We start from the raw sequence: 719 nt of genomic DNA on the forward strand, positions 1-719 counted from the left end.
TTGAGCTTTCGAGTAAAGATCTTCTGTATTTTGAGAGTATTTGATAATGAAGAATGAATTGGCCGGCAACTAAATTATTTTCATTCTCAAGAATAATTTGTTATGGGTTGATCTGTAAAATTACAGAAAATGGTGAAGAATGAAATGAAGATGTGCAAGGTGACGTCGTCAAACATCTTGTTCTGTCCAACTCAGATACAACAGAGAAAAGCAGGAAATATTCACATGTGAGAAGTTGGAACCAGGAAATTTGGGCTTTTTTTCTTCTTAGAAAATTATTCAAAACGATATTAAAGTTTTGTGGATTAATTCAGTTGACTAATCAATTAATCCAATAATCGTTGCGGCTCTAGTGACGAATTTGAAGTATACATTTCTTACATAATGGAACCATGGCTCCTCGTATTCATCCAAACATGTCCGTAGAATTAGGGCAGATACAGGTCTACTCAGTGATGAATTTCACTGTCAAAGACAAATTCGAAATAAATCTCTCGCCATGGACTTCCAGCGTGTGTCGCACTCTGATAATTTCCACAATATCCTCTGCAACCCCCGGGGGCACATTTTTTTTTCCTGTTATTTCTCTCTCCATCTTCTCCTCTTTGTTTCTATCCCTGTAAAATGCTGGTTGCTTTGCTGAAATACTGCAGTGCTTTATCTGCCCTCTTTTTCCTCCCTTTAGTCCCCCTCCTATACTCTTTTTCCTCCCCTCTCTG

Source organism: Anarrhichthys ocellatus, unplaced genomic scaffold (assembly GCF_004355925.1).
Source record: "Anarrhichthys ocellatus isolate YVR2014 unplaced genomic scaffold, GSC_Weel_1.0 scaffold13, whole genome shotgun sequence".
Classification (NCBI taxonomy): Eukaryota; Metazoa; Chordata; class Actinopteri; order Perciformes; family Anarhichadidae; genus Anarrhichthys; species Anarrhichthys ocellatus.